General features: G+C 44.9%; 1 protein-coding gene across 6 annotated transcripts in view; it reads right to left on the bottom strand.

The window, feature by feature from the left end:
• Positions 1–26,116, bottom strand: part of LOC121878082 — a 75,848-nt gene that overhangs the window by 28,499 nt on the left and 21,233 nt on the right. For 3 of the 6 annotated variants that reach the window (XM_042384070.1, XM_042384075.1, XM_042384071.1), the window contains exons 2-3: positions 25,411–25,694; positions 2,642–2,719 (exon numbers count right to left, since the gene is read on the bottom strand). The gene's annotated coding sequence lies outside the window, so the exon portion shown is untranslated. Of the gene's footprint in view, positions 1–2,641; positions 2,720–25,410; positions 25,738–26,116 lie in introns of all 6 variants that reach the window. The other 3 variants (XM_042384072.1, XM_042384074.1, XM_042384073.1) reach the window with 3 other exon arrangements.

Raw genomic sequence — 26,116 nt, 5'->3', positions numbered from 1 at the left:
GACCTGTGGGAATTAGCAGATTAACTCAGTGGGTGTGAAGCTCTCGTATCGCCTGAGCTACCCCACACAATGACGACTGGGGAAACTGAGCAGTCTGTAGAGAGGGTTCTGACTGTATGTGGGGGGGTGTCTGACTGTGTGTGTGGGGTGTCTGACTGTGTGTGTGGGGGGTGTGACTGTGTGGGGTGTCTGACTGTGTGTGGGTATCCTGACTGTGTGTGTGTGTGGTGACAAGTGATGCCCTAGTGTATATGAACCGCCTACACTGTCACTCAAGACACACTACAGCCAGACACGATACACCAAGCGGAGGAACCACACAACCGTCACCTCCACCCACATCTCCGCACGACACATCTCTATGACACATACCTCCACACATCTCTATGACACATACCTCCACACATCTCTATGACACATACCTCCACACATCTCTATGACACATACCTCCACACATCTCTATGACACATACCTTCACACATCTCTATGACACATACCTCCACACATCTCTATGACACATACCTCCACACATCTCTATGACACATACCTCCACACATCTCTATGACACATACCTCCACACATCATCCATACCAACTAGCTTAAAAATCGACCAACAATTCAAAACCGACATCGTAGTTAACATATTCAGAACAAACAAACTACATCGACCGCTATAACCCCCCCGTCGTGGTTGAGAGGATAAACAAGATGACGTGATGAAACAAACAAACTGAACAACAAGCTTAAGCTATGACAGGATATTTATACCGAGTCCACTGATACGATATGTAAACAAAGTATTAATATTATCAATAGATGTACTGTTATTCCCACTGTCTTGTACGGCTTCCTGGCCTCTGTGGGGGTGGGGGAGAGGGGCGGAGGAACTGGCGTCGAGGTATCACATGTTCACCTGTGTAATTATTATATTCACCTGGTCTAAATAAAACAACTCTATAGCGAGCAACACATACACAGTCACGGAAGCGCACACACACACAAAGACTGTCAAAGCTCCTCCGTCCGGACCGAGGAGATAAAAGGAAGGAACAACGATACGATCTTATGGCTGCCATCCCCCCGCATGTGACAACCGAAAAAATTCTCTCTCTCTCTCTCGGACTAGTGCCCAGTTCGCGAGTTATCTTTACCCCTTGAGTACGAAGTCAACCCTGAGAGTACAAGGTCTTCTTAAACCCTTCACTATCACCGAGTACACTGACCAAATCCCTCGAGTTAGATTAGACTGTACTCGGGAGGTCAAGTCATCGTACTCGAGGGGTTAAACTGAGCCAGAGATAGAATAATGATTTTCTGACACCAGCCAGAGCTGTCGTGGGGCTATAAAACATGTGGAAGGGTCAAGGGTGAGGTGAGAGCCAGGTATAAGGGGGAGGTATGAGTCAGGTATAAGGGGAATGTGGGATTCAGGTATAAGGGCGAGGCATGAGTCAGGTATAAGAAAGAGGCATGAGTCAGGTATAAGGGTCGTGTGTAAGTCAGTATAAGGGCCAGATATACACGTCTTGCCCTAACCTACCCACACATAACCCCAACATCACCTCGCCTTCACTTATTAACCCAGTCAAAGGTCAAACTACGCCAAGGATAAAAAAATTCTCTCACACACACACACACACACACACACATTACTGAAGGAGTTATGACGTGACATCAACAAATAACATTGAAACAGAAGGACTTGGTAAGACCTAAAATACTGTCCCGTGTTGAGGCTAATCACTAAGTCTCAATAAATCAGGTCTTAGGTTCAATGCTCCCTATTTCTCTTTTAACAATAACTAAGAGGAACTCGACATAGGATAAGGTAAGTGAGTCCTGTAAGTCACTTGGTTATCATCATCGTACCAGAGTTGAGTTTCAGTGGGTCGGTTACAAAATGTTTTCACCACACCAGCTGTTTTGAATGTGTGATAATCCTAGGTGGTGTGTGTGTGTGTGTGTGTGTGTGTGTGGGGTCCGGATGTCACCGAGATAACCAGTCGACCAAATGTTCCTCCCCCGCTATACCCAGCCTCTTATCTTGATGCTGGTATAGTACACACACACACCACCTTGGACAGCATCTCTTGAGACTGAGGAAGCTGCCCTCTGCCTTACACTATACCTGAGAATATTTAAATCCTTTCATCGCCTTGGTTCTACACAGCACCAGATTATTCATCAACTGTCCGCCTGGGAGACAACAAGACTGCCACATCTTTTCAACTCTGACAGACCATTTTTTTTTTCTTCAGTATTGCTCTCGACAGAACCGAAAGCTTGTATTGTACTTCTGACAAAACATACAACTTAACACGGCCACTAAACGCAATTATGGTTATACTTGTGATAATAACAATACAATAAAGGTAAGAAAAGTACACTATGGCCAAGGTATTGTTTCGCGAGTGTGATATATTTTATTGTCCAGATTTTGATAAGACTAGAGACTTGTACAAACACGTGTGTGAATAAAAGTACATGATTATATACAGTATGTGTGTGTGTGTGTGTGTGTGTGTGTGTGTGTGTGTGTGTGTGGTGGGCTTACATACACTAAAACACACACAATCCTAAGCCGTAATTTCGCGGGCGTGTGAACATTAATGCGTGACCATGAAGACATTTGCTTAATTACCTTACTGGGTGGTGGAGCCTGCAAACAACGGGACACAGGTACACCGTCACCAGCTCCCGCACACATCAGCACCAATACCTGCAAACAAACACAAACACCTTAGGCTTGTTTACATCTATATAAACACACGTTAAAATTGTTTCTCTTCATTTTCTTTAAATCATAAGTAAAACACAAAACCAAACTGTAAATAAACTCGACTTGCATTACGAGTCGGTGGTCCATCTTCTAGTTTAAATAATATAGACAACAACCAGGTCAAGCCCGTCAGATTTATTGATGACAAGTCACACCACCCACTCTTACCTACCGGCGCGTCACTCTCTACCAGTCTACACTGTATATTTCTATGGCGGTGTACGGGGTGTTGTTTCTCATACTGTACACCTGATCAACACTTAAGTCGCCTGGTGTATACTGAACCTCAACACACTGCCTCTTGTTTCCCTCACTAATACGGTAATTTTCCTTCCTCTGTCCCCCCCCCCCCTCTCCTCACCTTAGGTCTCTTACTTCCCATCAATGTTTCATCTCCCGTGTTGGTGTGACCTTTCCTCCCGTCCGAGATAACACGGGACACTAATGTATGTGTGAGTGTGTATATATGTGTCTTGATCACTCCACAACCTGGTCATTACCACCTTAAACTGAGCAACAATTGGTATACACAAATTCCAAACTGATGCGACACAACTATTCTATTTTAATGTTTATTCACAAACAAAGCTTAATATTAAACCACGAAAATAAAAAAGTAATTTGTACATTCACAAATATTGTGAATATTTGGTTAATTGTAAAATAGTAAATGAGAAACAGCAGTTGAAGGAAGTGTAAACACCCATCACTAAATGCCATCCTGGTAGTGTCAGGATGGTAGTGGTGGTAGTGTCAGACTGGTAGTGATGGCGTCAGTCTGGTAGTGATGGCGTCAGGTTGGTAGTCGTGGTGTCAGAGGTGTCACTCAGGTGTTACTAGCGGGTGTCACTGGCCCCGCACGTCACTCACCTCTCACCTTCACCGCCCTGCCCAAAATTATTACTGCAGAAGTGTATTGACAGGACTTAAAGATGGCACATGAGAACCTTCCCGACACCCAGCCCTTTGTGTGTACTGTTGACGGCGACACAGCCAGGGTTATCAGCCAAGACAGTCCCCCCCCCTACCTATTAGTTAGTAGGCAGGTGTTATGATCAAGACAAATTTCGTGGCCCTTAAGACGAGTTGGGTGGTCAAAGTCCTCGTTACGCCACAACAGTCTGCTGAACCCAAATGTTATCCTGTGGTGATATAACAACAGAGGTCGACTCACACACCCATTGATATTCCTGCGAGTCATCCTGGATTCGTGGTCAACTCCCAGGCGCGCGGACACGATGTACAAGTTGGGAGGAGAGACGAAAGGAAGAGAAAGATAACTGAAACACACACAGGGAGGAGAGACGAAAGGAAGAGAAAGATAACTGAAACACACACAGAAGAAATGGATACTAATGATAAGAGTGACTCCCATATACACGGCTGGAGAGAAAAGCGGAGGGGCGAGGGGTGAGGCGGGGAGAGGCGAAGAGGTTATGAGAAGGTGTAGGGGAAGGGAAGTGGGGGGGGGGAGGAAGGGTGACTACATCTGTGACAGGTGTTGAAGTGTGGAGCCTGGAGGGGTGGGGGAGGCAAGACACCTTAATAGTTCGTGAGATGACACAGGTGATAAGCAAGACACATGTATACACAACTTTCTCACACACAAGGGAGGTGATGTACCTACACTTCCTCCCTTGTAGTATGACACCTGAGGGAAGAGGAACAAGATAGCGACACACAGAGAGAGAGAGAGAGAGAGAGAGAGAGAGAGAGGCAATATGGCAATACAAGATGGGATAAAAGGTTAGGTTAGGTCAGGTCAAGTTTTTCTATGTTAATTACATTTATAGAAACCGATTTAATCCCCTTAATTAACATGACAGCCACACACACGCACATCACCACGCTGGACACCTGATGATCACAAAAACAAAACTTAACGACTGCTGAAGCCAATTAAGGAGTTCATAGTGCAGATAATTTTCTAACTCTTAAACCCATTAAACTACTCAATCACGTAATGTCACTACCCCAACCACGCGACCCCTCTAACGTGTAAGGTCCTAACAAGAGAAACCCCGTAGCTATACATTTAAGGGGTTAACTCACTTACTGTAGAAGTCTGTATCACTGAGCTGGTGCTGAGTCCCGTGTACCATTATACTGTGACGCGCGCCAGCCTGGGAGTGTGTGAACCCTGCACTAGTTACAACACAACATTTTACAAACGCTTACAACTACAGCTTCTACAAATACATACATCCTCTACAACTACAATCTCTACTAACAGAGAACACACACACACAAAGTTAAAGTTTTAAAATACGTTCACAAGTTAGGTCACAATTCACAAGGTCGTTCCGTATATCACTAGAGTTAACAGGCCGCTGACAGTTCACAGGCACTGGAGCACCTCCACCACCTTTTATTATAATGTAGCGGGGCGGGAGGGCGGTGTGGGCGGTGTGGGCGGGAGGTGGACCCCCCACACACTTAAAGGAAGGGGAGGGGGAGGGGGCCGAGGTGGCGCTCCATGTTTCAACTACCTGTGACACACGTCGGTTTGTCTGTCATCTGCACTAGGACGGGCAGGGACGGGGGGAAGAGAGGTAAAGATGGGGAAATGAGGGAGGAAGTAGAGGGAGGGGCGAAAGTGGGGGAGAGAAACAAGCTCCTCTCGTCTACCTCAATGTTGACCTTAGTTGGACAGAAGATTTACCTGTGTGTGTGTGTGTGTGTGTGTGTGTGCCTGCCTTTACCGCGCCTCCTAACTATTATGAACCACCATGACCCATGAACAACTGCATATATAACTTATAACGGACATCGGCGCAAGCACGCACGCGCACTTGTCTCATCCAGGTATTCTCTCACTCCCTCCTTTAACTTGTATTATTCAATAGTTCTACCCCTACCTCCCTTTCACTCCCCTCTCACCCACTGGATACTCCACACCATCCATATCACTTAATTATTCATTTCTGATGTTACCAAATCCAAACTACTCCATCAACACCTCTCGGAATAACCATCTTAAGGGGTTCTATTCTCTAACTCCAGGAACATATGTTAAACTAGTGTAAACATGGCGGCCTCTGAGGAGGCTCTCAGGTGGTCGTGTAAACATTACGAGCCTAAACAAACAAAATGTAAAGGGAAAACAATACTAAATATTAAACTCTTCTAAGATGTTGTCAAATAAACTTTACATACAGTGTCGACAAAATCTATTTCTATTTGTTTGAGTTATCGAGTTTACAGGTTACCGGGACAGACACACAGGGACGGTAAATATTCATGGCGGGTGACAAATACTGTAGGTTGGTGCAGTGTTACCAAGAGACGTGTTAACAACCTGAACGGTCGCTTTCCTCCCAGTAATTATTCTCCCCGGTGATGTGGTGGCCTGTCTGCCTCTTTCTAATTTTCCCCAAAAATGTCGCCCCTCTCCCCCCCCTCACTTGTCAACCGAGAGGAGGCGGTGAAGGAGGTACAGTAGTGGGCAGAGTGGTGAGATGTGTGGTGTTGGCCGCACCTGCCTGGCCTACTTACTCCCTCGCTAACAACTAATGATATAATAAACTAGATGTTATCAATATCCTCGTCAGGACATAATCTGTTACCTACATGGAAGCTTTCACAACTATGTAAAACACTCCTCTAGATTAATGGCTTCGGGGTCCTGGCACACGGTGATATGTCGAGAGTATGGACATTTTTTCAGTCTGATTTCATGCATCATTATTATCCATGTGGGGGAGATAACAGGTGATAAAATGAGGTTACTGGATAAATTACAGGTACGATTTGCCCATCATGATATCACCTACACTAACACCTGTGGCGCCACACACCTGCACCACCACTTACAGGTACAGCTGTGTGTTTAAGAGCTCAGCACGCCAGGTCACCAGACGAAGAATACCCTCCAATCTACCCGTCCAGGAATTCTCGGGACAGGCCGGGGACCAGGCAGATAAGGACATGACTTAGCGCGCGGTACCTTAATATCTCCTCTGATTTAAGGACAAGTTGACACTACAGGTGGAGGCGGTGACCCTGTACACGTCCTCCCCAGCATCAAGGTCTAGGCCAATCACTGCATAACAAACCAATAATCCACGTCATCCACACAACCATATAATCCATCTGTCGGAACTTGATGAACGTAATGCGTCATGTGATGAAGAGAGTAAAACAACAACAGATACAGCCACTGGAATATGTGGTCAGCTGATTGTTGATAACGATGGTTGAGTGTGACGTGGCTGGTGAGGAAACTAAGGCGAGTTGCATTTCACAGCTGCTGACCTTAATGGAGTGATTTTATACTCAGCTGTGTGTATGTGTGTGTGTGTGTGTGGCATAATTAAAGTGTGTAACGTACATGTTATAATGTGCAATCAACACTTGTGGCACCACACCTCCAGTACATTAACCACTTCCTCCTCACCACACTACCACCACCTCACCACATGGAGTAACCAGTGCAAGGTTACATATATCACAAATTTTATCAAGAATTATAATCTTTAGGTATCGGTGTTTGATAAGTCTCGGCTCACAGACTTGAAGTATTGTTAAAAATATATTATTATCTTGCTGCGTATATATTATGGAGACACACACACACACACGTGGAAGGAGCAGGTGCACACATTATTGTACGGTACAGATACGAAGCCGGAGGATCAGTTGAAGGTCGTGACCAGATAACGTCCATGTATTATTGTTATCGGAGTGGCTGTTATCTCGTCAGCTACGTTAAGAAACACTGTCAGGGTGAGGCGTAATCATGCGGTCAGTAACCTGCACCACCACCACACGCCTAACCTAACCTGCACCACACGCCTAACCTAACCTAACCTAACCTAACCTAACCACCACCACACGCCTAACCTAACCTAACCTGCACCACCACCACACGCCTAACCACCACCACACGCCTAACCTGCACCACCCACCACGCCTAACCTAACCTGCAACCACCACCACGCCTAACATAACCTAACCTGCACCACCACCACACGCCTAACCTAACCTAACCATCAGTGTCAGCCACAATTCCTCCAACACCAAACTTTTAAATGGAAAATAATTAGTCTGTCTCAGTTATATTTCAAACAAGGAGGAAGTGAGGTTGAGGTGTTGACCGGAGTTGTAGCTTGAGTGGGTCGAGTTCAGAGTTTAGCTTGAGGGTCGGGGTTCAGGAGCTTGAGGGTTCAGAGTTCAGAAGCGTCGGGGTTCAGAGGTTTGAGTGGGGGCGGGTTCAGCTTGAGTGGGTCGGGGTTCAGAGTGTAGCTTGAGTGGGTCGGGTTCAGAGTGTAGCTTGAGTGGGTCAGGTTGGAGGAAAGGAGGTAGGTGGGGTTCAGAGGTGGGGTTCAGAGTTAGCTTGAGTGGGTCGGGTTCAGAGAGTGAGGGTCAGTTCAGAGTTTAGCTGGAGGGTCTTCAGAGGAGAGTAGCGGGGTTCAGAGTTTAGCGGAGGTCGGGGTTCAGAGTGTAGCTTGAGGGGTCGGGGTTCAGAGTGTAGCTTGAGAGGGTAGCTTGAGGGTCGGGTTCAGAGTTTAGCTTGAGTGTTTAGCTTGAGTTCAGCTTGAGTGGGTTGTGGTCGGGGTTCTTGAAGTGTAGCTTGAGTGGTGGGTTCAGAGTGTAGCTTGAGTGGGTCGGGGTTCAGAGTGTAGCTGAGGGTCGGGGTTCAGAGTGTAGCTTGAGGGTCAGGGGTTCAGAGTGTAGCTTGAGTGGGTCGGGGGGGTGTAGTGAGGGTAAGAGTGTGGGTCGAGTGTAGCCGAGGGTCTTGAGGAGGGTCGGGTTCAGAGTTTATCTTCAGTGGGTCGGGGATCAGAGTAGCTTGAGTGGTTCAGAGGTAGCTTGAGTGGGTCGGGGTTCAGAGGTAGCTTGAGGGTCGGGGATCAGAGTTTATCTTCAGTGGGTCGGGGATCAGAGTGTAGCTTTGGAGTGGGTCAGGGTTCAGAGTTTAGCTTGAGTGGGTCAGGGTTCAGAGTGTAGCTTGAGTGGGTCAGGGTTCAGAGTGTAGCTTGAGTGGGTCAGGGTTCAGAGTTTAGCTTGAGTGGGCCGGGGTTCAGAGTGTAGCTTGAGTGGGCCGGGGTTCAGAGTGTAGCTTGAGTGGGTCGGGGTTCAGAGTTTAGCTTCAGTGGGTCGGCTTAGTATAGTGCGACGCCACAGTGCTTATGAACCCGTGTCTCAAGGGCGGTGGTCGGGGCAGGACAAGGCCTCAAGGACTACATACTATCTAAATTTTCCTCAATATGCAAAACGTAAGCTGGAGTTTGTTTCGGTTACCCGCAGGATATTACGACTCGCCCCGCTCTAGTGTAGGAGAGAGAGAGAGAGAGAGAGAGAGAGATGTATAAGAAACAGGAGGTGGTATGAGGAACAACAGGAGTTACAACAGGAGACAAAGGATACCAACAGACGGCGACAACAGGGGGCGGTCTACCAGGAGCAACGGAAGGTTCCCTTTAATGTTGCACCAGCCGCGCCTCCGTCAGCGTGCCCGACCCTGCCCCTCCACACACTCTTCCCTCCCTCCCTCCACACACTCTTCCCTCCCTCCCTCCCTCCACACACTCTTCCCTCCCTCCACACTGCTACGCCATCATTCGACTCCCTCGGCTACATCCCCGTCAGGCAGTTTCAACCAATAACATCTGAAGAACCCTCACACTTTACGTTTCCTTCAGGTAAAAGTTCCAATGCCATTCTCAACCTTTTTTCATATACACGTAAAGCCGATTATTTGTGTTGCGAGTTAGTCTTTTTTTTTCCTACGTGTTCACAGGTCGGAAATATTGAAATCCTGGGAAAAAAAAACGAGGTATATATTTTCACATCTGGTGCCATTCAGTATGTTAGGCAGACAGTTCTAAACATTCCTCCACTCTCACTCCTCCCTGTACAGTTCAAAACAGAGAGAGAGAGTAGTTCCCCCAAAAGACAGTACCTCGACTGATAACTAACCTCCTGTAGTAGATCTCAACCTTATTACTAACCAGGAACATTACTTCAGGGTCACACAATGGTCGCCTTACGGTCCTAATACAACACTGACAATATTACCTTATAACAGGTGTATGTATTGTAGCAACACTAACACCAAATGTTATTATAACCCGTGTGTTTTCTTTACACTAATTGCTGTCAACAGTTAAATTTTTAGTTATCTATGAATGGAATACAAAATAGCCAGCTTCAGAATGGGTGCACATAAATATTGTTAGGATATATTTGGTCTATGAAGCTGCCTGTGTGTGTGTGTGTGTGTGTGTGTCCGGCAGTAGGGGCACACAGGCACCAAAGTCTATGACTGTCTTAATGAGTTCATCACTTAATGTTAAACTGTCAACAAAAACTATATCGTGTACTGTATAAAATAAAAACAATCCTGGAAGTTTGTCCTTGGAGATAAGCAGACAACACGACCACCTGACACACGGTCTGGGTAAAACACTGGGAGGTGCTGCAGGGTGTCTTGGTTCATACCCAGCCCGGGGCAGACCTGAGTACGGTGTTATCTAGTGTGGACCACCAAACAGGTCATTTTTTCTTCGGGTACACCAGTTTCCTCCTGTACTAATAGGGAACGGCTAGCATGTGTTGGGGCGAAATGATAAATTGGAGAAAAGGGTGAAACCAAGTTTCCCACTCTCCCTATTTATAGATCTAATACACAACTTATCTAATCACCGGAGCTGACCCTGAAGATAAACAGGTAACATGACAACTAGACACCCGGTGTTGTGATAATTATCAAGGTGAGATAACCATCCGGTTGTAAACAAGGTACAGTCGGCCGAGCTCTCACCCTGGTCGGCGAGGCGAGACGGAACCACCAATACCTATCAGTGGCGGTATGTACGGCCATGCTGTGCCTCGTGACCTTGTGTTAATGTAACTTAATACGGTTACATGACTCAGGAAACACGCAATTAAGAGGTTTCTACGGTTAGGTGCCTCCCCACCCACTTCCTCAAGTTGAGCCGAGTGACTGTCCTCCACAACGAGGCTTTTATATACCACCACCTCACCACACCGCTGTATTAACATATTTCTCAGTATCTGGACTATACTATCGACCTGAATAGACCCGTCAGGCTCAGTGGACACCAGGACCAGGGTGACAATGGCGCATCATGTCAACAGGCACTACTGGCGCCTGTTGGTCACTCCTTACACACGTCCAACTTGTGGTACACAGCTGACACAATGAGGACCTCTGAGAGTGATCGAGAGTTACCCCCCAAAGCTCTACACCGGCTCAGCATCCTTCCACCCATGGCACTTCTTCAGCGCCATGTAAGGACTAGGATATAAACTTTTCCACACCCGGCGCCGCCTTGTCGCCTCAGCTGACCTCATTGCAGGCCGCGGCTCAGACTGGGAAGTAGGTCACTAGTAGAGGACTCGCGAGGCGCCAACCATCGACCATGCTTGTGTCCTGGCCTTTGTCTCAAGTCCTTAAAGGTGTGGCATCCAGCACCTGAGGAACCTTCTACGTACCGACCTAAGCAAACAATGTACTGGAAATACTCTTAACAATCAATGCCATGGTATCCTGACATCTGCCCTCACCTTCGAGTGTGAGTGTGAGTGTGTGTGGGGCACACACACACACGAAACCCAAACTACATAAACGGGTTTCTGGGTTTGACCTTTGACCTCATAAAAACCCAAGAGGAAAAAGAAAAGAGGTCAGTGTATTGGACCAAAGTACACGGCCGCCGAGTTGCATATTAATCGTCCCAGGAGGAAAGGGAGTGACGATTAATTATATCTGTTGCAAGAAGAACAAGTGGAACTGGTGAAACAGGTGAAGAAAAAAACCAGGTGAAACAATAGGTGTGGCTCTCACGTTGGACACATAATAAGGTGTGGTGGAGGGAGCGTGTGACCCCACCAGTGTGGTTGTGGGCAGAGGATCACATGTCCGACCACATTATTAATCGTGGTGGACAGGATCAACCACAGGACCACAACAAAAAAGCAAAACACTCCCCCCCTCACACACACGCCCCCTCACACACTCTACCCCCCTCACACACACACTCTACGCCCCCATCACACACGCACTTTACCCCCACACACACTCTACGCCCCCCACACACGCACTCTACGCCCCCCCCTCCCCCAAATCAGTCTTTAAATTACACAAAACAGTTGCATCGAAATATCAGTCCTAATTTTAACTCGCTAAATACCGCTTCATTAAACAATAGCAACCTAATATAGATCACTCGGTAGACAGTTTCACCCAAACTAAGTGATAAATATATGTTATCATTATCAACAAACCGGTAGTAAATATATATCAAATTACCGGTAACATTAATAGTGGTTAATTATCATAGGTTAATAGTGTAATTTGAGCCAAAACAAAACATTAACAGGTAAAAATGTTAAGAATAAAATAACGCCTTTAAGTTGTACACAGACCAGACATCATTAAGTTCTCAAGGTATAAATAGCACTTTTATCACAAGTAAATACATAATGGAGAGTTTAATGTTGGTACGAATGTTATGTCATCCAATATGTTGACCACAAGGAAGGTAACGACCCTACACCCTACCTTCTCCCACCCCTACACTACGCCCCTACACTCCTCCGCATATTGTGACCTTGACCTTTCAAAACTGTGTGACCTTGACCTACTGACCTTTTAAAACTGAGTGACCTTGACCTTTTAAAACTGAGTGACCTTGACCTTTTAAAACTGAGTGACCTTGACCTTTTAAAACTGTGTGACCTTGACCTTTTAAAATGGAGTGACCTTGACCGACTGACCTTTTAAAACTGTGTGACCTTGACCTATTAACCCGATAATCAATACCAAATCGTGCCTGAGAGCTCAACAGAAGGACGAGATGCTGACAGGTGTAAAGATTAATTATTGCTACTCTAAAGGTGTTTCTTGATGCCTTATATTGTAGTGTTTGTGTGAATTTATTGATTAAACACACACACACACACACACGATTCGTTACCGTGGGATACAAATGACACAACTAATGTTTGAGGATCAGGACAGGAGGGGTAAGTGAGCGTGAAACAAGGGTGAATTAGCTGGGCTTACCACTAGGGACCTTGAGCCTTAACACAATGGTGCGTTCAGTGTGTGTGACAATCAATCACTCGACTGCAACCTTTCTTCATCACATTCACGTATAGCGGTCACATAATATCCTCTTCATTGACATAGCTAAGACTTCACCTCGACTGCCGGTTTTTTCAATAATAATTTCATTCATTTTATAACTTTCCATTCGATTAATATTCGTCCATGTCACGAGTGAGGAGGTGGGTGTCCATTGTTTGTTTACATCCATCAGCAGTTTTTTCCACCTAGGCACTGTTTGTTTACATTCGTCAGCTCTGTCCTGTACCGACCCTTACGTCCTCCTCGAGCGATTTTAAATTCATATAATTCTCAAGACGTGAGTTACCGCAGAGTGGGATTTATGACCAAGGAGTGTGTTTAATTTCGTCTAACTTGTGTAACCCAGTTTAGTGATAAGTTATCGTCAATAAATCCCCTGTATAATAATAATAATAATAATAATAATAATAATAATAATAATTAACGGTTTATTGAAAACATTCTGCAGCCCGAAGGCTGAAAATATACATTGGACACAAATGACTTATTACATACATTGGTGGTTTAACAAAAGCCTTCATTAGAGAAAGGTAAAGGAACATACAGTGAACATACAGATTAATAGGTGTTGAACAGCAAACACGTAGTGTAGTAACTCCCTCCCAGATGGTGTTAGGAGGGACCTCACGTGGTGTAGTAATTCCCTCACAGGTGGTGTTATGAGGGACCTCACGTGGTGTAGTAATTCCCTCACAGATGGTGTTATATGAGTGAGGTGTGGTCCCAGGCCTTCCTATCGTAGACGGATTAACACATCGCTGGTTGTTGTTGGGTCTCACGGGCAGTTATCACTGGGTACCTGGGACCTCACTGTGTGAAGGTTAACTTGGGTGCGACTGTTACTGTCGAGTTTTTCTCACTGACTTAAGCATTGTTCACCTCTGTTCACCTCTGTTCAACACTGGTTCCATTCCTTTCCTAAATGAAATTGTAACTTCTGGCGAGAACTTGTTGATATTCCGGTGGGGAGGAGGGTTCAGGGGATGGAGTTGGTATGGGCCAACTTAACAGTTGACCTGGCTGCTCCCAGAGGAGCGCCAGGTACGTCTTGACCCTTCGGTGGTCAAGGATGTGTAAGGTAAGGTCGATGCTGCCCCCCTTCAGTAGGCGAGGTTATGGTCTGTCCTAACAAAAGACAGTATATTATTTCCGGTCACCACTCCAAAGCCATAAGAAGATCCCTAATTCCCACTCCATGGTGAAGATATAATCACCAATCCCACTCCAAAGCCAAGAACGAATCTCCCACTCCAAGGCCAAAAGCAGGCGTTCAATGCCACCCAAAGGCCAAGATGTGACTTGCATTTCCATCCGTTGACAAGTTGCCCCTTCAGTGCCACTAAAATAAAGTGCCGCGTTACGACACCACTCCAGATGTGTGTGTGTGTGTGTGTGTGCAACCCGGTGGAGGACGAGGCGGTGTCGTTATGTGGGTGTTACACGTGGTGGGCGAGAGCGAAGGTCTCACACACACCCCAAGCAAATTGAGCAACCTAGCAGAGGGAGTGTGTCTTTTGTCTGAAGTCTCCAATAGAGAACTGTGTTATGGTAGACGTTAACTTTACATGTTATTATTGAACACTTTTAGCTCTGCAGGGAAAAAGTAACTCTACACTACTTGGTTATTTTCCCGCTACTGAGCAGCTAACCTTAGTCGAGGTTAGCTGCACCCCGCAATATTATGCAATTTAGCTTAAATGAGATAATGTTTACTACGTCTAACTAGAGAGTTTTCATTCAGGTTTACTTTTAATGTCTAGATTGTCATGCGTGTTCGAGACAGTAAGGTTAGGTTAGGTTCTGGGTCAACGAAATCGTCCATCAATGCCCCGTCACACCCCCAAGGCCCTTACGTGAAAACAAAACACGGGTAAGATTTCATGGGAGTATTGTATGCTTGAGCCACCCAGGACCACATTACCAGCCGTTGAGTGTCCACCTGAAACATGACCAACAAGGAGAGTTTGTTGGTCATGAGGCAGGGAAAATAAAGGACCTCGTTGGAGATGTTTTGTATGATATCTTCCAGTATACCACCAAAGAGGACTGTGTGTGTGTTACCCCAGTAGAGGTACACACACAGGGGAAGCATGGTGGATCACCTTGACATTAGCCCGTCAGCTGACTACCGCTACATACAACGATTACTATCATTGTGTACTGTATCAGCGAGTGTTAAAGGAACCAGTGTTATGTTATCCCCACCTCCTGCCTAAGTGATCACAATGATGAAAGTCCGCGACAATAAAAACATCAATTTGTGAAATACTGCAGGAGATTATCGGCTGTTTCACCGCCGTGAGGCAGGCAGGAGGCGAGAGTAGTGCAACCCACTGCCCGGTGAAGGTGAGCCAGGTGACCCACACCACCACCTGGAAGTAACACACCTGGCTGGTCGTGTGTGTGTGTGTGTCACCACTGGCCCATCTCCCCGTCCTGTTCTCAGTCACTACATGTAGAGCTCTAGAAAAATCACGTATATCTGAGAGGAACTTACTATAAGCTGCATCAGGGCTTGCGAGGCGGAGTAAAAAATTTCCCAGTCAGTGAAAGTGTCAGTCACTAGTACACTGACAGCCGATGACTAATTTACCCGGCACTACAGTTTAATCACCTGGAGATATTTAATCCTTTAGTGAAACCCGTCCACTGTAAACTGTCCTGCTGGTATAACTACTGTACTGTAGGCTACATGGTCCAGGACGGTGGTGAAGATGAAGAACTCTTGTGGGCTCGACTACCCGTATCCTGGTGGCGTGATGCAGCACTGTCATCACTTACACAATGATGGTATCACAGCCAAGGTGCCAGCACAGTGGTGTAGCGGCAAGACTTGAAGGTGAAGCTGCCGCAGCTTTGGCACGCTACATTAACCTATTTCTAGGGATTCAGGAATCCCCACCTGACCTACATACTCCCCTCATACACCTCTGAGCTGCCGCCACCACAAACTGTAACACACACTAATCCAGCTGACTCCTCACACTAACTGTAGGGAGATCAAACACCTGTGACTGAACTATCTAACCTCATTAACCTAAGATGATACACACAGCAGACATAATCAGCCGTTTCCTCAGTCGTCCTACTGTAGGTGAACAGGCGCTCCTGAACGACGGAGGAAACAGCCGAACGTCGCAAAGAAAGTGAGACCATTATAACCAAGGGCACCTAACCGATATAAGAAGGCAAATACACTGAACCACACTAAATACTGACCGTATTAAAACAACATATCTCTTCACGACTGTCAATTATCCTTAACAAAACTTACCGGTGACTAAACACGGTAGACAACAGGCAGGGGTATAAAAAAGATGCGGCGCGGGATGATGTAACCAAACAATAACAATGAAGGAAGCAACAGCAGATAAGAGCTACATGAAGGTCACAACACGTCACGTATACAAGGAGTGTCTCAGGTGAGGTGTAAACCATGTAGGGAGGTGTTTTTTGTTTTGTTTTTTTGTTTTTTTTTGTTTTTTAGGTTAAGGTGGGGAATGGATGGAAGGCATGCTGGGGCTCAAGGCACAGCCAGACATGAGGGATGGAGAAGTCACAACATATAGTCGTGGGGGGAAAGGTTGTTAAAGAAGTTTAACGAGTTAAACAGAGAGGGACGACACCCCTTGTTTTACATATTACAGTTTGTTGGCTAACTAAGCTAACCTAGGATTTAGGATGAGGTTTATAATGGTTACTTTGGTAGACAATGACTAGTTTGATTTTACAATTACAAGTTTAGTAAAATCTTATACTGTATTACGTTATGGACTCATTAGATTGTGACTTGTAGAGGTGTGTGTGCTGTTATCTCCACCTGGTGCAGCAGTGGTGTGTGTCCTCGCCTCCCATAATGGTACTGTACACCCCTCACCTGCTCCCACAAGGTCTGTCGGTACACCCACACAATGTTTTTTTCTTAAACGAAGGAACACTCACTACAGGCAGATGTGTCCACCCAAACGCTAACCTGAGGCTTGACACACGTGGGCCTGGAGTCACATGTCTCGCTGGGTGCTCACGTCAACATACATGTAAACAAGTTCGAGTTTTACCAGTAGAGATGTGGTTACGTTACTCTTACCATGCAAGTGGATGGGGATACTATTATATCTCCCTCACAGAACAGTACATTTGTGTTTTATTCTTCCAAGTAAATAATTACCGTCACTCCCATTCTGGTTTTCATTTTAATCTTGAACTTACAGGCTTGAACCTCGGCCCAATACCTCCCCCTATTTTTTGTTTGAGAGGGGCTTTTAAGGGAGCAAAGGTCACACTCTTGAAATCATACAATTTGGGAAGTAACAACAACACGGTGGGGAGGGGTTGAGGGGGTGTGGAGAGGTGGGAGGTCAAGGTTGTATGCTTTCATACATCTTGCACCATTAACACCCACTGTTTAAAGACCCTGGACACCTTGTATGAATAAACCCAACTTTACATCTTGATCAACACAAACATCACCTTACCATAGCTCCATACGTTGACTGAGCAAAGTGTTAACAAGGAAATGTAAGAGAGATTCTGTAAGAGGAAATCCTGTAGCTACCTTAATCTTACCCCACTACACGTGTCTACAGCGTGCATCTGAGGTAGGAGGACTTGAGTGCATTTCTACATCTTCACTAACAAGCAACCTTCATCTGACGACCCCGGGTCAACCAGGGACTTGACGTATGTACTCTGAGTGATGTGTTTCTGTTAACGGCAGCTACTGTACACAAAATGTTTCGCCCGTCTAGAGTTAGCCAAGTCAGTCTGGTTATTAAATACACATACTTAACGAGTCCGTCACCAAATCGGTCAAGGCATACCGTCAGTTACCTGGTCTTTTAAGAGTCGTGACAGACGCAGGTAAAAACTGACCCCAAGGTAGCAGTAGTACGCATGGCAACAACGGGACACAGAGGAACAGGTTCACTTACTGGAGATTCCCTCATTCCTACTCCTGCCAGTCCAGTGTGAGTGTTGCAGGTGAGGGAGGGAGGGAGTATGCGTCACACCTGTGGAGGCAGCGGCCCAGGAACAGGTTTGTGGACGGGTGTAATTGTGTCCGACCCGAGGTGATACCCAGAAGCCTTGCCCCACGTCACACACACTGCCACTACCCTCACATAAATACACACAAAACATTGCCACTGCAGCCACACAAACATACACAACACTAATCCATCCCTACAACGTAAATAAACACTCAAATATTCCATCTCGTCTTCCTGACCGAACCCATCCCTCAGTACCCAGTGTGTCTACCAAGTGTACCTACTCTCTCAGCCACACAGTGAGGTCACCAAGATGCCACCGACTGCTGTACTAAGAGGATGGTGACCTAACAAAAGGACGGTGGTGTGGGTAGAGCACCGCGGGCCGGGCCACACACCGGGGGGAGGGAGCGGCCCTCCAGTAGTGACTCCCAACACCTGACGCCCGCTTGCCAGTATTTACTTCTTACATCACAGTACCGTTTGTGGACGTGAACAACTACAGCATCACCCGAGTTAGCACACATCATCTGGTGCAACAAATTTACAGAGTTTTTCATTTACGAAAACTTGTTCCCTGGATTACCTGTGGTATTTTTTTATCTAAAAAGTCGTAAATGAGAAACTTTTGCTATTGTTAAATAGCTACAGTATTAAGCAGGCGTTGCTATTTTTGAAGGTCAACACCAGTCCCAAGTGTTTTCATTGATTTTTTGGTATTTCATAAATGGAGCAAACAACAATAATATATACATAGGTGTACAGAAAACCCATCCAACGTTGGGCGTGGTAACAACAGAGGATAATCCACGGTACCTCACTGATATCAACACAACAGTACTTAAATTAGTTAAAGAGGCTCCGGTACTAAGTAGTTATAAGTAAAAATAAGTAACTTTATAACAAAATAATTAACAATAATTTACAGCTTACAAAATGTTAGTGGAGTTAACCTTAAACATACACAGTGATAATTGTTGAGTGAACGACCCGCCAGCCTCACCTGCCACCTGCTGTACCCCCGAGGCTGGTCGGCCAGTCTGGTAGCTGCCGACATGTTTTAATCAAGCTAAAGTTCGTATAAAATATAACCGGTCTTAATCTAAGCATCAATATTATGATTTATTAGCGGTGGGCTGAAGGTGATGAGTGGAGCCTCAGGTGACTTAGTGTGCGGATTAAACACCTCTGATGGACGCCAACAAAATAAACAAGTTATTTCAGATATTATTCCTAAATCAGTTTATCCTTCCTAACCACAACTATCGTCCCCACAAGAGCATGTGGTAAAGTGGGGTTACCAGTTAAGGGTGAAGGCTACAGGTGTTTACTGTCAGGGGCCACAGGTAGACCCCAATTACCGAATCTATTTCCCAGGGTCGACAAGTGCACCGCTGTAACCTCCAGGAAACGTAGATTTTTCTAATACAAATATAAGAAGGAACCCTAATCATCCTTCGACACTACGGTCCAGTAACACCCACACGAGAGGCCATATTGGATGTTGGTTCACTCTTCTACGTTTCAACAGGATGAAGACGTCGACAGAAGGCTGCTGCTATAAGGTGTGAAATTTGATGAAGATTTCGAGCGATTTCACAGTGACCATGTTTGGATTAACTGCACCCGGATGACGACAAGAACGTGATCATTAACAGCTCAGCTCAACTCAGCTAACCTGACCTTCCCCCGACCAAGAGACCATACACTACCTGCCACCTCCTCACCTCCATCAATGAACGTGTGGGACCCGAAAAATTGAATCACAACACCACCACCTGGGACCACACTACACCACCACCCGGGACCACACTACACCACCACCCGGGACCACACTGCACCACCACCCGGGACCACACTACACCACCACCCGGGACCACACTACACCACCACCCGGGACCACACTGCACCACCACCTGGGACCACACTACACCACCACCTGGGACCACACTACACCACCACCTGGGACCACCACCTGCACCACCACCTGGGACCACACACACCACCACCCGGGACACACTGCACCACCACCTGCACCACCACCCGGGACCACACCACCACCACCTGGGACCACACTACACCACCACCTGGGACCACACTACACCACCACCGGGACCACACTACACCACCACCCGGGACCACACTGCACCACCACCCGGGACCACACTACACCACCACCCGGGACCACACTACACCACCACCCGGGACCACACTGCACCACCACCTGGGACCACACTACACCACCACCTGGGACCACACTACACCACCACCTGGGACCACACTACACCACCACCTGGGACCACAATAAGACCCCCAGAGTACACCACAAACACACACAATACCTCAACAAGGGAATACACTAACGACTGTACATCACACCACACACTAGAGAGCTTCCCTCGCCGTCAAAACACTCACTCAATCATTACTCATCACAACCAATAAACTGTATAATCTTATCACAGCCTAACTCAGACTTAATCCTCAATACACTTTAACATCATAGCTACAGCTGGTGAGTCAATTTATTACACTTAAGTATATTTTAAGTATTGTTTAAAGTTAAATATTCTTTTAATGGCAACAATGATTATAATATTAATTCAATTCTGTTTTGGTACTCCTTATCTGGACACACTTTATGTTCGTACCCAACCTCCGTGTGTGTGTGTGTGTCACCATCCAGCACAGCACAACAGAACAGTTAACACATTCACTGGTAAATGTGTGTGTTGTTCCCATCATCAGCCAGCGTTCTTGACCCACCTTGTGTGACCCTTTTGTTGGGGGGAGGGGAGGGGGGGATCAGGTGGCCGGCCGGAGCCCCAGTTTTTGACAAATTTACGTTTTTTATATCATTGCCGTGAACCGACTTTTTCCAGCCCAATTTACAAAAAGATAATCTGGTTTTATGGCCGGCGTGTTTGATTACCTAACCAGTGTAGAATAAATTAAATTAACTTAGACGATAAAAGTATTTTAACCCCGAATTAAGAGGTTCTGGTGTCACAGGAATATTAATACTAATTACAAACTCTTAACACAAACATCATTGTGTAAACTCAAGGTCTTCCACCAGCAACACCACCTTCACACGCCCGCCAGCCACCTGGGACGATTTCATTTGTTTTAATTTAACCAATCCTGTTGTACGTGAACCATCGCTCACACTGATGCATGGACTTTAATTCAGTGTGCATCAATTTATCTAGAAACCGTAGCGCAAAACATGGCAGGATATTGAGAATTAATTGACGTACTCACACCAACTTACAACAGACGCCCCCCCCCCTCCCCCCACACACACTTATAAAAATCCTATTGACTCGTACATTAATAGACGCTGATAAAGAGCTAATACCTGTAATTATCAGAATATTTTTCACTTAGTCACCGTGTTGTTATGCACTGGTCGGCTGTAACACTGCTCATACTATTACCACCGTCAAATAATGTTCGTAAACACACCTGGATATTATTACACTCGACCAAGATACCGTCACCTACCTAATCTAACCTAACCAGTGTCTTAGTATTATCATATGGTTTTTTATCTTGAGATATATATATATATAGAGTATAAATGTTTGTGGTAGCAGTGGTGGTGGTAGTGCAGGCTGGTCTTGCACCATAATTAAAGTGACAAGTGTCGTTGGTACGTCATCTCACGAACTGACAAATATTTTCGATTCCTCAGCAGCCTCGGGGATGATCAGAAATATTTTGATGGTTTCAGAAACTCTAAGCAATCGTCCTCAGAATAACAGCAATTCAAGGACAGAAATTATGATGGAAAATACCTGTAAAATGCTTCTCTGTAGTCTGAACATGACGCACCTGAGCCCGTTAGCCAAGCTGTGACCTCACAGACATGAAGCCAATAATACGGACAAGCAGAATCTAGCCTAACACGGTCAAGTTTGTTGGTTGGAATTATCTTACTTTCCAAGTCGGTGTAAGAACCACAGATCCAATTTTAGAAAATATGTCACGCTCGTCACAAGATGGATGACAAGCGCTCACTAATCGCCAGTCATAAATAATCAATAATCAATCACTAACTATTTGACAGTGATTTCAGCCCCCCCCCCCACCCCTTTGTTACTAACCTCAATAAATAGCTCAGACAGACCTACATGAAAACAGTACAATAGACACGTTGACAACTTCAGCTTCCAGGAAAATAAATCTGAAAATTCTCTCACTAGGATAACCAGGGAAGATTTATTGGACGGGATGACCTGAACTGAGACGCTCCATAAATCTATCATATGTCGTAAAGGAACTCGTGACCAGTGTGTGCATACCTTTATAACGAAGACACCAAGTTCTGTTTAACATACTAGACACCATCGTCTTCTGGGACAACACTACAGGAATCTAATTGTATGTAACGAGATCGTACATAATCATAGCCCAAAGTAACAACACTAGTCAGTTTATCTCAAGAGTCTAATACTGTCCAGCAACTGAATGAAGATCTGGGCACGCGAGTCACATGCCCAATGACTGCAGTATATGCCACCAGTACAGCCGTCCCTGAACCAGTTTCTGTCGACGGGGTATACAGCTAAGTCGACGGAATTTATATTGGTTAATATTTAGTAGTTGCCAACACGTACCTATATATGGAGTCTTATAAAGGAAGATAGAGGAAAATACTAAACAAAATAATTTATTCTACAGCGTTTCAGTTGAATATTTATGGTTTTCGAGTTATTTTAAATTTTATATGGCAACTACTAAATATTTACTGGGCAGGACTTTTAAGCACAAGGGAAATGTGGGGTAAATACTAAAAAGGACACCAAACAAACCTTTAAACAGGGAAAACCTTACCTAACCTTTCCTAATTAGTAAATATTAACCATAATTTTTAAGAAAATGCTTCAAAAAAATGTAGTGTTGTCAGGTTAAGCAATGTCGTATGAAGCCTTAATTCAGTTGTACAGAATTTTTACCGAGACAACGCCAGGCTCCAGCCCAGCCCCGACATACGAAGCATTAACACATGTTTAACCAAGAGTCAATGACTACAGGCAGCCACTCGGCCACACTGATGATGTTTCAACATACAAGGTGCTAGTGCCTGGTTAGATTCGCTTAGTTCTCAATCAACTAGCAATTTTAGCCATTGTCAAGACAGGCGGGGCTCAGTGGATGGTAGATTCTATAAAACTTGAATTTAGGCTTCATACAACACTATTGAACACAAAGCTAAACAGACACTCAAGAAATGAACCTTGAGTGAAGCAATGAAGCTCTCAGAGTGATGATGGTGGCCATAATCAGTAGGTACTACCGCCTGTGAAAAGATATTGGAAGCATAATGTGTTGTCTAATGGTAGACCCTGCTGCCATATGGCATCACGAATATTGTGACCAAGTCCCAGGTTGCTGATCTGTCTTTCTGCCTCATTTACATATAATTTCAGTCTCGATTGTTTCTCTTACTTTGACAACACAACATACATATAACATTTCTCACAAATGATTTTTTTCATTTGTGTATTTCTTTGTATTTCGTTTTTATTATTATAACAATTGAATTGAATTGAAACAGTTTATTTAGCCAGAAAAACACAGATACAGAGTGGATTATAATAACAATACTAACATGGCTGAGCCAGTTGAGAACCTGAGCTGTTATTATTATTTTATTTTATTTTTTATTATAAATTTTATTTACTGTGAATTATTATTATTATTATATTTTCGCCCCTCACGCCCCGATGTGGGTTCAGTGACCTGTGCCCGGGTGGGCTAATCCCAGGAAAAATAAATAAAATAAATAAATAAATAAAAAGAGGAGGAAGGCGCCCGGGCCCATCACGGTGTGTCATGAAGACTTGCACTACAGTGAAACCTTATAACCTACTGAGTTTCCTATCCGTTTATCTTCAACCACCACCCTACTGCCTCCCGTAACTCCTACCTCCCAAGATGATCTTTGACTAAGCGCCTCTGGCCTCTGTAGCCGATAAATAAATTAATTTTAATATTTTAAAGGAAATAAACCCGAACGGGAGGTAAGGCTGTATACTTTGTGTACCCGGGCGGCTAGCAAGCCGATCTTTTGGTGAAGAGGATAAATGAAAAGGAAAACTCCTCAGATGTGACCGATCGCCCAAGCGGCTAACGAGCCGATCAGTGGCGAAGAGGATAAAAGAAAAAAGAAAAAGATTACAAGTATTTAACTTGTTAAACCAGGCCTACAAAGACCTACCGGGTAACAAATTTCTGGCCCCAGCACCGCCACAAGATAGGATGAGAAGATCTATTCTCTTGTACACAAACTGGTAAAGTGAAGAATCATTTGAACGTGTTTTTTCATTCAGTATTCTTGTTTTGTACTTCTAATATGAAAATAAATATATATGACACTATCAACTGGTGAAACGACAACAGGAGTGACATGCTTAACGATACACAGCGCCACACTTTACTGCAATCCACTCTTCCTTACAAACACCTTCATTCTATACTACTTGAGCGTAGTTTATAAATACCCACGCGCTCTTAAACTGCAAAACACTAACTGGTAAACACTGGAAGAACACGAGAGCAGCCCCAACCTACTACTACAGTATTATGATGGACACTTGTAAGGCTCAGGTGGAAAATATACTGATGAAATATACCCAAATTGATGTATTTTTCTCGATTCATCTGATATTTCTCATTAATCATGGCTATTTATTCTCTTGAGCCATACGTATGGAAGATATGGCTTTTGAGAGAAATATTTGACTTTACGAAAAAATACACTACCTTATTATTACACCTTAGCATCTTGTTTTTAATTTTTGTATTTCTTTATGGTTCTTTATTATTATTATTATTTTAATTTTTGTTTTTTATTATAAATTTTACTTATCTGAATTATTATTATTATTATTATTATTATTATTATTATTATTACATTTTCGCCCCCCAGGCTCCGATGTGGGTCAGTGACCTGTGCCCCGGTGGGCTAATCCCAGTAAAAAAAAAATACAGGTGAAGTATCTTTCACCTGTCACTTAAGCCACGCCCACAAGGTGATTACCTCCCCGCCCCTCTCTTTACCAACCACCCTCTTACCGAGACAACATTTCCAAAGTGTTTAAATGGTTGGGTTGAGATGCAATGAGATGACTAAAATATTGCAGAGAATGACCGAGGCCTCTAACCCACCACTGAGACCCGCCGACCGCCTTTCCTGTTAAGGCCCTGGCGTGATACAACACTACGAGGCTGACAGAAACCATCCATCATGCTTGGTGAGGTAATGACTAACATACTGAGGAAATAATTATAATGGCCTTAACCGTTGACCCAGTCTCCGTCAGTAACATTAATACTAAACACGGGTAAAGGTTCTCCAGTTATCCCATGGTAAACAAGACACCAGTTTCAAGGGCCGCCACCACCACCCTAACAAAAACTGATCACTTTTACAGGAGTGACGAAACAGATAGCTACTGATACTGACACTTATACTTAAGGTGGCAGTATTTACATAGTGAGAAGCTCTGATAACTCACCTTAGGGAAGGGATGGTTGGGAGTGAGTGGGCCATACACGCGAAGTGGCAGCAGAGGCGAGGAAGGCACCACCCTACAGTAGGAACATCCACCTTGAGGACAGCTCAGGCGCTGCTGCATAGTCCTGCTTGCATAGATTAGCCTTAAGGCGTCGCTTAACAATAAGACAACATATCACTATCAGTTGTTGTAACACGGCGGCAAAAGGATCTTCAACTTGGGTTTAATGTTCGCTACCAAGGTCCTCCAAGACACTCATGACAAGCGGCGATTGTATGTTACACCTGTAGAGATACAAGAGATAACACAGTCGTCTGGTGTGTGTACCTGAGGGAGGGACAAGTCACTATACACTACTGGTAATTCCTGTCGAGGGAGGATAGTCTACGTGGGAAAAATTACCAATGACATTGATAACACTATTAGTATGCACGAAACGGGACAGGGGAGGAAGGCCAGTTAATAAACCAATTAAGCCTGAATGATGCCAACTAGAAAAATGAATGATAAATGAATGAAAATACAATGAAGTGAACGAGAGAATGAATGAATCAACACAGTACTGCGATACCTACAATCTTGTGCCAATGTGTGTGGGTGGGAAAGGACTTAACACACCATCCATCTCTCACCGTAGACGACACAATCAACTTAACCCAAAGATTCTACGTCAGTCATTAATTTGTAGATAAAATTATTTTCGATT

This window comes from Homarus americanus, unplaced genomic scaffold (assembly GCF_018991925.1).
Source record: "Homarus americanus isolate GMGI-L3 unplaced genomic scaffold, GMGI_Hamer_2.0 scaffold45562, whole genome shotgun sequence".
Taxonomy (NCBI): Eukaryota; Metazoa; Arthropoda; class Malacostraca; order Decapoda; family Nephropidae; genus Homarus; species Homarus americanus.
This window is presented reverse-complemented; position numbering and strand designations above follow the sequence as displayed.